This window comes from Eriocheir sinensis, chromosome 32 (genome assembly GCF_024679095.1).
Source record: "Eriocheir sinensis breed Jianghai 21 chromosome 32, ASM2467909v1, whole genome shotgun sequence".
Classification (NCBI taxonomy): domain Eukaryota; kingdom Metazoa; phylum Arthropoda; class Malacostraca; order Decapoda; family Varunidae; genus Eriocheir; species Eriocheir sinensis.
Window position 1 is genome coordinate 3,251,984 of NC_066540.1, and position 14,234 is coordinate 3,266,217.

The 14,234-nt window shown below is 48.4% G+C and overlaps 1 long non-coding RNA gene across 1 annotated transcript; it reads right to left on the reverse strand.

Annotated features, from left to right (window-relative positions):
• Window positions 1-6,955: 6,955 nt before the first annotated feature.
• On the reverse strand, window positions 6,956-13,516 carry LOC127006463 (uncharacterized). The gene is made up of 3 exons (XR_007759578.1): window positions 13,291-13,516; window positions 11,867-12,007; window positions 6,956-7,790 (listed from the first exon to the last, which is right to left on the reverse strand). It is a non-coding gene; the product is annotated as an uncharacterized LOC127006463 (long non-coding RNA).
• Between the last annotated feature and the right edge of the window lie 718 nt (window positions 13,517-14,234).

Below are 14,234 nucleotides of genomic sequence, written 5' to 3' on the forward strand. Positions count from 1 at the left end.
AGTAGTAGTAGTAGTAGTAGTAGTAGTAATAATCATAGTAGTAGCAGTAGTAATAGTAGTAGTAGTAGTAATAGTAGTAGTAGTAATAGTAGTAGTAGTAGTAGTAGTAGTAGTAGTAGTAGTAGTAGTAGTAGTAGTAGTAGTAGTAGTAGTAGTAGTAGTAATAATAGTAGTAGTAGTAGTAGTAGTAGTAATAATAGTAGTAGTGGTAGTAGTAGTAGTAATAGTAGTAATAGTAGTAGTAATATTAGTAGTAGCAATATTAGTAGTAGTAATAATAATAGTAGTAGTAGTAGTCGTAGTAGTAATAGTAGTAGTAGTAGTAGTAGTAGTAGTAGTCGTAGTAGTAATAGTAGTAGTAGTAGTAATAATAATAGTAGTAGTAATAGTAGTAGTAATAATAGTAGTAGTGGTAGTAGTAGTTGTACTACCAATATTCCTGCCGTCATTAATATCAATATCTATAATTTTATAATGCCTGACCCTCAAAACAAAAGAAGATGCTGCGTTTGTACAAAAGAAGATCACAGATATATAAATTGTGCATGTGTCAAGGAGAAAAGACGCTGTACGAACTGTAAGAAGAGCGACAGGTGCCAAAATCCCCTGGGCAGGGATCAGAGCAGGGAGGATAACGATGAAGCGCGACACCGCGGGGACAATGAGGGCCGCCGGGGAAGGAGTGAGCGGGGGGAGGGGGTGTCGGAGGGAGTTGCTGCACAACCGCCACCTCCATATCCCCCTAAACGGGTACCACCCCTTCCATTAGCACCTCCAATGTTGCCACTACCAACACCACTATCACCACCCCCTCATCACTCTTCCTCTTCGACTGGACAGGGCGCGGCGGAGGTCGGGGGAAGCTTTGCTTGGAAGGGGCTAGCGGAGGGGGAAGCAACGAGGTGGGTGGATGACACATACCTTGAAGTTGTTGGGTGGTCTGCAAGCAATCTTTTTGAACCACCTAGATGTGGAGCCACGACATTTATCATCAAAGAAATTGTCACCCTGTTAAATAACTACATCCAGAACACACAACTGGCGCCCCTATCCCTGAAAATTATATTCACTTTCCCCCATCTCTTCCTCCAAAAAGAACCCTAAAAAAACAAACAAGCCGAAAATATCGAGGCATTAAGAAGGCGAGTTGCCTTGTGGCAGACTAACGAGTTAGATGCCCTCCTTGGAGAAGCCAGAGCCATACAGGAGAGGCTCCCCGGACCCCAACAAAACAACACCTCCACAGAAGACAGGGCCCGGAAGTTTGCAGACAAAATGCGACAATGCAATGTTGCGTCTGCAACACGAGCCTTGTCAGAAAATTCCACACGGGGTGTGCTTCCACTCACCAGGGACACGATCAATCAACTCAAGGAAAAACATCCTCCACCGAGTGACCTGAAGGGACTGAGACTGGCAGGACGTCACCAACCACCGAATCCAGTTATATACGAAAGGATAACAGGAGAGATGGTGTGGAAGAAGGCCCTCCAGACTCGTGGCAGCGCGGGGCCCTCAGGACTTGATGCACGGGGATGGCGAAGCTTGCTGAGCAGCGCCAACTTTGGCAATGCAGCTGGTGACTTGCACAACACCATTGCAGCACTGGCAAGAAAACTTGCCTCCTCCAGCTGCCACTATGTGGACGCCCTGACGGCATGCCGCCTCATTCCCCTGGACAAGAGGCCGGGATGCAGGCCTGTAGGAGTCGGAGAAGTCCTGCGGCGCATCGTAGGCAAATGCATCATGGCTGTCGTCAAAGAAGATGTGAGAATGGCAGCAGGGAACCTCCAAGTTTGTGCGGGGCAGCAGGCAGGAGGAGAAGCAGCAGTCCATGCCATGCGGGAGATATTCGACCACGTGAAGTGCGAAGCAGTGCTTCTTGTTGACGCCAAAAATGCCTTCAACACATTAAATAGAAAGACTATGATACACAACATTAAAACCAAGTGCCCTAACTTAGCTATGTATGTCGAAAATACCTATACATACCCGACCGACTTATACATAAATAGCCACAGTGGAAAAGTGAGTGTTAAAATCATCTGAAGGAACAACACAAGGTGATCCAATAGCCATGGCTATGTACGCCCTGGGTCTATCAGTCCTCCAAAATGAAATCGCGTTCGCAGAAACACGGGTGAAACAGGTGGCTTATACGGATGACCTCTCAGGTGCTGGTAAAATTTCAGACTTAAAAGGGTGGTGGGACACTGTGAACACCGCCGGCCCTGAGATAGGATACATCCCTAACGCCACCAAGTCTGTCCTTATTGTCAAACCTGAACATTATGACCATGCCGCAGAAACTTTTAGAGGAAGTGGCGTCATTGTGACAAAAGACGGACAACGACACTTTGGTGCAGTGATCGGGACAGAGGTATATAAGAAGGAGTACGTGGGAGACAAAGTAGCTGAGTGGATGAAGGCAATAGAAGGTTTGTCTGCCATTGCCAAGACTGAGCCACACGCTGCCTATTCAGCGTACACCCACGGCATCCAACATCGGTGGACGTTCCTGATGCGCACCATCCCCGGCATTAGTCCACTCCTCCGACCACTGGAAAATGCCGTCAAGAATGTATTTTTGCCGGCGCTAGTGAAATCTCATGCTTTGGGGGAGGAGGAGAGGGATATGCTAGCACTTCCCCCAAGACTGGGTGGGATGGGGATCACCAGCCCTGAGAAGCTGGCTGATAAGGAGAACCAAAACTCCATCAGCCTTCCCAGGTCACTCATCAACAGGATCATCGCTCAGGAGGCAGAGGGCGAGATAGGCCAAACAGAAATAAGAGATATTAAAAGAAAAATCTCAGAAGAAAGGCAACAGGCCCAAAAAGACGAGCTGGACCGTTTTACAAACCACCTGTCCACAGAAATGGGTAGAAAAATACACACAGCACAGGAGGCAGGCGCCTCTAACTGGCTAACGTCATTACCAGTCAGAGCAAAGGGCTTCAGCCTCAACAAACAAGAATTTGTCGACGCCATTGCTCTGAGATATGGCTGGCCGATTGAGGGACTGCCTGATCTCTGTACATGTGGATCACCAAATGATGTCACCCACACCATGACATGTAAAAAAGGAGGCTTCGTCTGTATTCGACACGATGAAGTCAGGGATCTGACAGCCAACATGCTCGGGGAGGTATGCCAAGACGTCACTACCGAGCCGGCACTGCTTCCCCTGGACGGCGAACACCTTCGGTACAGGACGGCCAATACCTCACAGGAGGCACGGGTTGATATAAGTGCCCGCGGATTCTGGGTGCGCGGACAGCGGGCGTTCATGGACATCCGCATATTCGACCCGATGGCTGCCTGTCACCGTGAGCTGCCCCTGCAAGCCGCCCACCACAGGGACGAGCAGGAGAAGACAAGGGCATACGGTGAAAGAATCCAACATGTGGATCAGGGCAGCTTCACCCCCCTTGTCTTCACCACATCCGGCGGGATGGGTCCCAGGGCCCAATGCTTCTACGCACGCCTCGCGGAATTGATCTCAGAAAAGAAGCATCAGCCAAGGAGTCACGTTGTTGCCTGGATGAGGTGTCGCCTCTCGTTCTCCCTGCTCAGGTCGGCCATCCTATGTCTCAGGGGCACCAGACACTCTGGCCCAAAAGCCACCAACATCTTCAATATGGACTATGAAGCCACAGTGGTGGAGAGTGACATTAGGGTGGGTCGGGAGTGACTTTTGTAGGGAAGGAAAGGGGAATCTAGACGTAATAGATGATGGGTGATTTAGTGTCAGGTAGTATTAGTGATATGGTTGGATGTCACAGTCATTAGCGAACAGAGTTGGGGCTAATGACCTCCAAGCTATGGAGCCCTCCTTGATTATGTGTCGGGAAAATAAACATGGGTGGAGGTATCATTTATGTAGTAGTAGTAGAAAAAAAGTAGTAGTAGTAGTAGTAGTAGTAGTAGTAGTAGTAATAACAGTAGTAGTAGTACTAGTAGTAGTAGTAGTTGTAGTAATAATAGTAGTAGTAGTAGTAGTAGTAGTAGTAATAGTAGTAGTAGTAGTAGTAGTAGTAGTAGTTGTAGCAATAATAGTAGTAGTAGTAGTAGTAGTAGTAATAATGTCGGGATCCCATGGCCCATTGCCACAGAGACCTGACCCTTGATGCAGCCCACAGAAGAAACGAACAAGAGAAGAACAGAGCATATGAAGAAAGAATACAGAATGTGGACCAGGGCTCCTTCACCCCGGTAGTATTCACGACGGCAGGAGGGATGGGACCAAGGGCGCAGAGCTTCTACGCAAGACTCGCCGAAACACTGGCGGATAAGAAATAACAGCCAAGAAGCAGTGTGGTCGCCTGGATGAGATGCAGGCTGTCCTTCTCCCTCCTGAGGTCAGCCTTGGTCTGCCTGAGAGGAACTAGGTCACCTGCACCCAAAACCACCCGCATTGCTGACCTGGACTTTGAGGCGACGGTGGTTGATAGTCGTATCAACCACAAGCTCTGTTAGCTTAAAAATAAAATGTTTAGTAAAGTTTGTAATATTAAATAAAGATGGTTGTCGGCCACAGTCATTGGCGGGGTGGGGCCAATGAATTGCTTTGTGAAAAGATATGAGAAAATATACCGCTCACAACGCAACTCTAATAGATGGAGGCCCGTAGTAGTAATAATAGTAGTAGAAGCAGTAATAGTAGTAGTAGTAGTAGTAGTGGTAGTACTTGTGGTGGTAGTGGTGGTGGTAGTAATAGTAGTAGTAGTAGTAGTTGTTTGGGGCGAGGGAGTGAGAGACGGGAGGGAAGGGAGGGACGAAAGAAGGGAGGTGAGAGACAGGAGTTGAGAGGCCAATGCCAGTCTGGAAGTAAATGAATTACGGAAAGCTATGAATACATATGTGAAAAAATACTGTGTGTGTGTGTGTGTGTGTGTGTGTGTGTGTGTGTGTGAAGGGCTTGGGGGTCGGCCTAATAACCCTCGACATGACTTCTTGGGGATGGAGAGGATGACCGAAGCAAATCACCGAGAATGGAGGAAAGAAAAGGGAAATTGGAAGGAAAGAAGGAAGGAAGGAAGGAAGGAAGGAAGGAAGGAAGGGGAGGAAGGGAGGCGGGTGAATGAAGGATGGATTGTAACGGGCTTGTCGGGGGGCGTTTAAAGGGTGTTGATTAATAGCCTCTTCCATTTCTGGGTCGTGATCTGTAGAGTCCTTCATAGAGTCCCGACAACCTAAGATTTGGACGCCATTATTAGCCCTGTGTTTTCGCCGCGCTTTTCAAACACTAGCACACGCTCTCGCGGCGAAAACAGGGCCAATAATGGCGTCCAAATCTTAGGCTGTCGGGACTCTATCTTTCAACGGACTCTACAGATCACGACCCAGAAACGGGTTACGCTAAATGGAAGAGGCTATTAGACTTCAGCTTCCTTAAGGCGAATTATATTCGTAGCCTTTATGTACAAGAAGCGACGGAGCGAGAGCGACTGTCGTTGTGTGTCAGTCGGACTCTCGTGAAGGAGTGGCGAGTTACAGGTTGGAAAATAATTGTTACAATTGATCACGTATGTCAAGGTGACCTCCACGCACCATCGGAGTGCGAAGTATACAAAACTGAGACGGTAAACACTGACGGACGACATTCCTATAAGGTGGCGTGATCTATCTGTCGTGGGTTTTTCCATTGACAATTGTATGCCTAATTCGTGGTGATATTAAATAATAATACATTGATATCCTACTATAACACTGCTCGGTCACCTACCAGTGATCGCGACCTCGTGATATACAAAAATCTAAATAGCAGTCTAGTTACCATGAACATACATAGCGGGAGTTTGTCAAGCGGACTGCCGATGATACATTTACATTAAAACAGTGGCTATGTAAGAACAGATGTGGAGTTATAATATAAATAGTGAGAGGGAAACCACAACGTGTGTGACATGAAACATAAGAAACCTCTCAAAAGATAAATATAAGGACACATGTATAAGAAGCTATCAACTGGCATAGTTACAGACAATGAAACGTTGATCTAGCTCCTAAAAAAAATACAGTAGTGAAACATAGTACAATGTTAAGTATAGGAGCAGCCAGGTTTCTGTCCCCTGACTTGTCTGAGAAAAGGAAAAACTACCTTGCCAGTGGCCTCCCTGCATCCAGTCGCCGTGTCTGCACAACCAAATAATCGTGCAGGACAGAGTTTCTCCTAATAAGGTAGCACATGACGACGAGACTGACGAACATCAGAAACATTGGTACCAAAAATCCAGGGTACAGTTAGGGGAGATGCAAATAATCAGGCAGCGTTTCCTCCAGGGTTTCCGCAAACTCTGTTTTGTTTGCGAAAGACAATGAATGAAGGGAATTAGTCACATACGAGATGCTGGAGAAATGAATGTCATCGAGAGACCGTAGAGGAAACACTCGATGGGAAATATTGGCCGTGAAAACCAAACGGATCCGGGACGGGTACGTTATGTTAGTGGAGCGGATATAGCATGCTTCCGCTATGGCATAGTGACCAGTAACCCGTTGATAAGTGGTACCCTCCGGGCAGATGACCGATACATAGAATGACTGAGGGAAATAAAAATAATGCAGACCCTGAAAGTTCTTATGGAAAACAGGCGTTGGTGTTAGCTGCTTGTAGGGGCACAGGAAAGAGCGTCAGACGCGTTCACGCGGTGAGGGCGATCTCGCATACCCTCCCGAACTGGAAGGAAGGCAAAAGAGACGCAGAGCAATAGAATCGCCCTAAAACCGTCTCCTTGCAATACTGCAAGAGTGAGTAGCTACCCGTTGAATACAGAGCGAAATCCTTCGCGATTAGAACAAGAGACGGGGACGTGTCCAGGGCTAACACACTGTCCTTTGCTGAAAAGGAACGGGACAATTTCGTGTGCCTCAAATACGTCCGCCGTCTGAAATGGAACATGAATGATTATGGCATCGGGGGTGAGGCTGGACTCAATCAAGGGGTAAAAATATTGACTCATGTCTGGGGTGAATAAAGGCGTTAGGCTATAATTTTGATACCCGATCTGGACAGTCGTTCTCAAATCGTGTAGAGGGAACAAGGCAGGTGTGACTCTACCGTGCGCTGCATCAACCATGTTGCTAATAACCTGCTGATTAGCCGTTGCGACGGAGTTAATGACGTTTTCCAATACATGCAAGGCCTGATCTAGGAGGAGAAACTGATTCACCTGGTCGATCTGTTTGACAACTATGTTGATAACCTCTACCATCTTATTTGTCTGCTCTAGCAGTTCCTCAATGTTAGTATGCAATTGCGCAAGTTTTCTACAATTGGCGTTGATCACCCTGCGATTTCCAGCAGCAAAGGAAAGTACATGAGCGTAGTGGTCCCGCAAATCGCGAACGTCCTCGTCGGTAGCCGTACCGAAAAGGAACTTTGAGGCGGACCCAACGATGTTGAGCAACCCCCTCTTTACCCGTGAGTGAACTGAGTGAAAACTATAATCCATGTTTACCTCATCAACTTTTCCCCGTAAGAACAGAATCCTATCCTCCAGTAGTTGAAAAAGAGTCAGAGAGTTGGTACTAGAAGGTGCCTTTGATTCCCTAGTCTTGGTAGCCCGTATGGCGTCTGCCATGCCGAGTAGTTTTTCTGAGACTATCCTGATTGTGTCCGTGGTGTTGGTCAAGGAAGTATATGGATATTTTACGAGGAGCACATCTCCTATGAGGAAGACCTCTCCTATGTGTGCCGTGAGGGCACCAGGCTTCAGGTGGATGGGTGTTGTTGCAAGCAGGGAGCCGAGGGACAACAAGATGGTCAGAAAACGCAACATCATGATCTGAAAGTGGTGGGAATGAAGTATTTAAACCCGTGGTCTCAAGTTATAGCTATGGGTGTTGGGATTGTCTTGTTGAACATTTGACTCTGAGGGGGAAGTACCAATATCAAGGTCCAAAGGTGAGGGAATTACTTTCAGACGATCACTGTGAACTTCTAGACTGACTCCACTATTCGACTCGAGAACCTCGAACCTATTTCCCCTGACATTCCGAACAACTCGGTAAGGACCCACAAATTTAGCCCCCAGTTTCGAACTCCTTTCCGCTTGCTTAATCATGACTGTGTCACCCTCTTTGAAAGTCACCGGGACGGCCTGTTTGTGTTGTTTTGACATCATTTCAACCTTCGTAGTTTTTAACGTACACCTAACTTCTGAGTGTATCTTGGAAAACATATGCATCTGCTGTTGTGCGTACCTATCATTGTTGTAGAGAAGTTGTTGTGGGATTGTTAGGAAGTCGTACGGAAGACGTTTCTCCACCCCATATAAGATGTAGTAAGGAGACTTCCCCGTAGAGTCGTTTACCGACGTATTTATGGAAGCGGCTATATGCGATAGCCAATCCTCCCAGTTATCGTGGAGATCGTTCACGATAGGCCTCAGGACCTGTAAGATTTTCCTATTAGCCCTCTCCGCCAACCCATTAGCAGCTGGGTGGTAAGCTGTGATGAAGGATTGCGTGATGTTAAACTGAGCGCATATTTCGCTCAATACTGAGTTCCTAAACTCGGTGCCATTGTCACTCAAAAGAATTCGAGGAGACGAATGTGGACACAACACGTGAGTCACGAGGGCATGGGCCACGCGTGTGGCTGTCTTGTCCTTGAGAGGCGCTAAAACTAGAAACCTAGAGAACTGGTCGACGCACACCAATAAGTAGCGCGAACCATGTTGGCTCTGGGGGAGCTGTAATAAGTCTATATTAACAACATCCCATGGCGCCTCTGGTACTGGGTATTGCAACATAGGTGCTGGCCCTTTGACGGACCCCTTGTGCTTAGCACAAACGACGCAATGTGCGACATGTTTTCTACATCAACCCGTAATGTGGGCCAGTAGAATTTTCGTCTGGTGACAGATAGCGTCTTGTCTCTTCCTGGGTGACCCGCAATGGGTGTGTTATGGACCGGCTTAAGCGTCACGGGGACGTATTTGTCTGGGATGACCAGTTGGTCTATAGGTACCGGTTTGGTTGGCCATGACCTACAAAGGAGGTTGTCCTCTGATAGGAAGAATTGCGAAAAGGGAACTGGCAATTCAGGAAGGTTTGATTCGTCTCCCGACTCGAGGGCGTAAATTAACCTCTTCCACACAGGGTGGTCTCGCTGAGCAGTGTGTAGCTCAGGTGAAGTGAAGTTGTGGATGACCTCTGGGTGGTAATCGCGCCTATCGGAATATTCGAGATAAGGCATCTGCGACCACATTTGTTTTCCCGGTGATGTATTTTATCTCCGGATTGTATGCTTGGATCGTTAAGAACCATCTTGCCAGACGACCGTGTAGGTTTTTTCCCTTGAAAAGATCAGTTATGGCCGCGTGGTCCGTATACACCACAATTTTGTACCCCATCACTATGTCACGAAAATGCTTCAGAGCCCACACAATGGCAAGAGCCTCTAGGTGGGAAACAGAATAGTTCTTTTCCGGAGCTGTAAGTACTCGACTGGCGAACGCTATCACATGCTTTTTGCCGGACTTATCTGTTTGCATCAGCGCGGCTCCTAATCCACTAGCCGAAGCGTCGGTACAAAGCTGAAAGGGGTCCTTGAAATCCGGAAAGACAAGGACCGGAGCCTGTGTAAGCGCTTTCTTTAAATCTTCAAAACTCGTTTGTTGACCTGGGAGCCACTAAAATGGTACGTCTTTCTTTAAAAGATGGGTTAGGGGACTCGTGCGTGCTGCGAAGTCCTTTATGAAAGGCCTGTAATAACCTGCGACACCCAAGAAAGACCGTACCTTGTCCGCAGACGTTGGCTGAGGGAACTCGGCAATAGCCTTTATTCTGTCGTCCACTGTGTGGATGCCGAATTCGTCCACGACATGCCCCAAGAACTTGATCCGAGGCTTTAAAAATTCACATTTGGTGATTTTGAGCTTTAATCCGACCTCTTGAAGTCTGTGTAGAACTGCTTTTAGTGTTTCCATGTGTGCATGCACGTCTTTACTTGCTATGATGATGTCGTCTAAATACACATAGACAGAGTTGCCCAGCAAGTCACCAAAAATACTGTTCATTGTCCTTTGGAAGGTCAAGGGAGCTCCTTTGAGCCCGAACGGCATCCTCGTCCACTCATAGTGGCCATGAGGCGTGCTGAAAGCCGTTATTTCACGTGAATCGGGGGCCATGGGCAGTTGCCAGTAGCCACTGACCAGATCAAGACTCGTAAAGACTTTATTTCCTCTACCGAGACACATCAGAAGATCTCTAAGAACGGGAAGCGGAAAATGATCATCCACGGTCGCGGTGTTCACACGCCGGAAATCAATCACAGGACGATAAGAGCCGTCTTTCTTTGGAACCAGGAACAAGGGTGAATTCCACGGGGAATTCGATTCTTTGATGACACCTTGTTCTAACATTTCAGAGATAAGTTGTTGCACCACCTCCCTCTGACTGTGGGGGAGCTTGTACGCATTGATATATACAGGATTGGTGTTGGGTTTTAACTTAATGTGGTGTTCAGCACACTGCGTAACACCAAGCGGCTCGCCTGGTAGAGCAAGCGCCCCCCGATAATGTTCCAGAAGCTGGACTAAGGTTGGCTTAATATCGGAATGGTGTGCAACTTTTAGGAATGCCTCTAAATTAGCTGTGTTTTGTTCGGGAGAAGCCTGACACGCCGAGGTTATGCCTGAGACTTGGGCTGAAGGGTATTCAGCTGGTTCCGGGGCGACATTTCTCCCATACACTAGACACTGGCATAATCTAACACCGTGTTTTAAGGATACAAGGGATCCAGACGTGTTTATTACCAATGCCTCTGCAAAACCTCCTTCCTTGACTGTCGCAAGAGTTACCTCCACCGTCACGCGGTGTATGTGAGGAGCTCCGTCGATACACACATCACTGCCCGTCGGAGGGGCGTTAGGCAAACGGATTTTAACAAGTTTTGCAGCACGATCCGGAACTATATGAGGACCTTCTACGACTGCCGTTACTGTCCGCCACAAGTCTGCAATGTTTTCGTGTGGTTTGACCGTAAGAGGTGACACTTGGGCGGTGGCAGTCCCTGAGTGTGTGGTGGGTCGGTCATTTTCCCCCTCTGAGGGTGGGATTACAGTTGACAGAGGCGATGGATTTACCATCCCCTGTATGCGTCGGCCTTGATACACGATCGCGTTGCTTTCAGGGTTTATTGTTATGTGCAGGTCTCTCATGGCGTTTAATCCTAAGATCCCATCCACAGGTAAAGCAAACCTGCAAGAGACATAAAAGAAATCTCGAAAGGGACATACTTTTTCATGTAAGCTGACTGTTAGTGGTACTCGCCCAAGGATTCCCAAAGTGGTGCCCGTCCCGCCTACCACATTCAGGTCGTTCTCTTGGAGCGGCCAAATTACCCCACTCGCTTGTCGTGTCAGTGACCTGTAAGCGGAGTCGGATATGACACTGACTGTGGCACCTGTGTCAACCGCTAAGGTGAGTGAAATTTTGCCCACTTTGCAAGGGAGGGCAATTATGCTTGTCCGTCCCAAGGCGGCAATGACGGAGTGAAGTTGCTCCCAATTAGTATTTTCCTTAAGGGACACTTGGATGTACGCCTCGGGGCTGTCACGAAGTCATGTCTTTTTAATCTGAGAAGAGGAGTGTGGTTTACTGTCCGCTGAGGACTTGTACTTCTGTTCCTCCTTGGCCTTTTGTATTGCAGAACAACTGTCTGAATCATGAAAACAATTCCCGTGGATATGGCAAAAGGCAGCCTTCCGCTGATGGTTTGGCCTAGGGTTCCTGTAACCTCCTGACCTCCTATCTGAGCCCCGTCTTGAATGTGTTGATTCCCTACGTTTCGCGAAACAAGAATGTTCAGAATGTCCTGATTGTTTGCAAAAACTACAGGTGAGAGATGCCTTACTTTGTGCTTGCAATGCTGCTGCCGTTGCGAGGGGTTGATGGTGAGGGTGTTCCTGAACCTTGACTTCTAACTCTGAGACGAAGTCAACCAACTTCCCGCTCGGTTTGAAGGCCAAAGGGAGGGCAGAACGGCGGTTCTTCTCTGAAATATGAAATAAGTAAAAAAACAACTCGAAAGCTGTCTTCACCTGGTGCTTTTGCATACAACCCCCTGGAAGCCAGAGCGCGTCTTCTAGGCTCTTGACACAGTCAACCGCCAGCTGATTTGCCTCAATCATGGCGTCCCAAATCGGCTTTGTTGAGGAATTTTTTTGGAGGGACTCAACCGTGTGTGCCATCTGTCTAACGATGCTTGGTTTACTCCCGCCCCCGAAGATTTTAATGAAATTCCCTTTAAAACCTCATAGTTTACACCAATGTCCCCCGAAGCGAACGCTGAGGACTGCATCAAATTCAGTGCCCGAGAGCCTGGAAGTAACCGTGACCGAATGAAAGCGATTTTATCATGATCTTCCGTAATGGAGGAATTTACGATGGCAGATTCACACAAATCTAAAAACTGTCGCGCCGAAAAGTCGGTCTCGCCTCCCGAGAATTCTCGAATACTGGCGCGAGTTGGAATGAGCCGAATCGGGGGCGGGGGGAAGTGGTGTGGGGCCCCGGGAGGAGGGGGGGGAGGTGGATCGACAGGCATTGTGATCGGCCGAGTGGGGGTTAAGTAAACAGATGAACCCGAAGGTGAAGGGGCGCTATCCCTTGGGAGGGAAGAGTACGTAGCCCCCGATCGCAAATTCACCACATATAAATCACCGGAGTTTGCACCTTGCTCCAATTCCTCCTCACTTGAAGGACGAGCCAACTGTTTAAAGGTGTCGCCGAGTTTAGCGAGAGTGTCTTTGTTCATACTATGGCGTAAATCATTTACAAAATAGGAGCATATGTTGATAGCTGCAAATATGAACCAATAAACGGAACGTGTATGAATGAATAGTTTGCGTTGAAAACCCTAAAAAGGCAAGAAAGAATGGCTAGCAAGGTGCCTGTTTAGACGTAATAGAAGTTAAGGTTATAATGGAATGCCCTAATGATATGGGTATATTGAAAGAATAACTATATAAACAAAGTGGTATGTTAAGTGAGTATACCATTGAAGCTCACGTTTTCTCTCGAGCGGTGAAAAGAAAACGGAGGCAGGGCACACTGATGAAGATTAACTTTGATCAGGGAACTCACACTATACTCAATAGACTCGCTAGCAAACAATAAGAAAGAATCAATATCGTATGCGAATGAACGTTACTCTCACAATTATGACTGATTAACAGCGTTAGGAACACAGAAATAAAAAATCGTGCCCCTGCACGGACAATAATGAAAATAAGCCGAGTCGGCATATTTGGACAAGAAGGGAATATCCACAAATACCAAGATTAATCAGCTGATGTAGTGGAGAGGGCGACGGCTTGTGATGCCCTGGGGTACGTGCAGTCGTTGTAGGCGCGTCAGGAAACCTCGGCCGCGGCCACAGCGGCGGTGAGAGGTGAGGGATGGGCTGACATCGGAGGACTCGCAATGGAGGTTGAAAAACTGCTGACCCAGCAATTTGAGCGGCCGCGGTTGCGCGGATGGGAGCCGGTACACTGCCGCCAGACGAATGATGGCCGCGTCGTCCTTGTTATAGTAAGATGGGCGGCGGTGGCAGATAAGACGACTTGGGTGTGTAACCTCTTCAGAAGACGCCTTGCAAGAAACGGTAGTGGGAACAGCTTGCAGTCACCGGGAGATGGCCGCGGGTACCCTTGCTGACTGTCTGCCGGAAGAGGTTTGGGCCGATGCTTCCGGCAGCGGCGGTGTTGCCGCCTCGCATGTGGGGTGTCCCAAGGTCAGCGGGGCGTGCCTCCTCCTTGCTGGTGTGAATACTTCCGCCGTATCGTGGAGTGGCTTGCAGTGTTCGTAGCAGTGCTGGCTTGAAGCGGGGGAGCGGCTTGTAGATTGTGGCCCTCGCGTTCGGCTGCGTAGGCCGGTGGGTGTGCTCGAGGCTTGTAGGCTTGACGCCTGTAGAGTTGCTTGTAGCTGGTGTGCTCGAGGCTTGTAGGCTGGACGCCTGTAGAGTTGCTTGTAGCTGGTGTGCTCGAGGCTTGTAGGCTTGACGCCTGTAGAGTTGCTTGTAGCTGGTGTGCTCGAGGCTTGTAGGCTTGACGCGTGTAGAGTTGCTTGTAGCTGGTGTGCTCGAGGCTTGTAGGCTGGACGCTTATGAGTTGCACGTAGCTGGCGCCTTGTGAGATGCCGCGGACGGCTGGTGCGTTGCCGCGGACGGCAGGTGCGTTGCCGCGGACGGCAGGTGCGTTGACTCCTTCCCTTGTACGCCT